This window comes from Geospiza fortis, unplaced genomic scaffold (genome assembly GCF_000277835.1).
Source record: "Geospiza fortis unplaced genomic scaffold, GeoFor_1.0 scaffold71, whole genome shotgun sequence".
Classification (NCBI taxonomy): Eukaryota; Metazoa; Chordata; class Aves; order Passeriformes; family Thraupidae; genus Geospiza; species Geospiza fortis.
In genome coordinates this window covers 143978-145009 of record NW_005054681.1, presented here as the reverse complement: position 1 = coordinate 145009, position 1032 = coordinate 143978, and the positions used below count along the sequence as shown (strand labels likewise).

The 1032-nt window shown below is 66.4% G+C and overlaps 1 protein-coding gene across 1 annotated transcript in view; it reads right to left on the bottom strand.

The window, feature by feature from the left end:
* Positions 1-1032, bottom strand: part of PLEKHA6 (pleckstrin homology domain containing A6) — a 64589-nt gene that overhangs the window by 26052 nt on the left and 37505 nt on the right. The window lies entirely within an intron of this gene.

The window sequence follows — 1032 nt, the reverse complement described above, 5'->3', positions numbered from 1 at the left end:
CCCAGGACCCCTCAGACCCCAAACACCAGCCTAGGATCCCTCTGACCCCAAAAACCACCCCAGGACCCCTCAGACCCCAAACACCAGCCTAGGATCCCTCTGACCCCAAAAACCACCCCAGGACCCCTCAGACCCCAAACACCAGCCTAGGATCCCTCCGACCCCAAAAACCACCCCAGGACCCCTCAGACCCCAAACACCAGCCTAGGATCCCTCCGACCCCAAAAACCACCCCAGAGCCCCTCAGACCCCCAAACACCAGCCCGGGATTCCCCACACAATCTGTTCTGCTTCCCTGGCACTGGGTGCAGCTGTGGGGATCCCTGGCAGTGCCAGCAGCGGTGCCACACGGCTGTCCCAGGCTCAGCTGGCACCTTGTGCCACATCCCTGCCCCATCCCACTGCCCAGACCCCCCTCTCACGCCGCTTCCTGGGGTGCCCAGGGGGAAAGGATGAGGTTCAGGGATTTCACACCAGATCCCATCCCCTCCTTCCCAAACCCGCCGGGCACCGGGACACGGTGCCACCCCTGTGCCAGCAGCCCCAGGATGCCACCAACTCCTCCTGCCCGTCAGGAAAACGGGGCAAGTTTGAGCAAAAAAACGCCGCTGCCAAGACCATGCCATCCTTGCTCTGGAGCTATTCACCACTGGTACCCCAAAAAGTGCTGCTACCCCTTGCAGCCCCCACCCCCTGCCAGGCTCCTGACCCCCCTCCGGGGGCACCTTAAAAACCCGGGGGATGTGGGTGCACCCCATGCTTGGGGGGGTTCGCTCTCCTGGTCGGACCAGAGCCGCCCCCAGTGCCCGGCCCGCGCTCCAGCACGGGGGGGGGAGCCGCTCCCGGCGCCGTTCTGCCCCCGGCGGTGCCTTCGGAGGGGTTCAAACGCCGGGAACTGGGGCAGGTGCCATCCCCGCAGTGACGCTGCCGCGCGGGGAGGGTGCAGCGCTGAGAGAGCAGCACCCCAAAAACCCGGGCGTGGGAAGGGGGCACTGCCAGCACCCCCCAGCCCCACGCTGGGTGTCCCCCCAT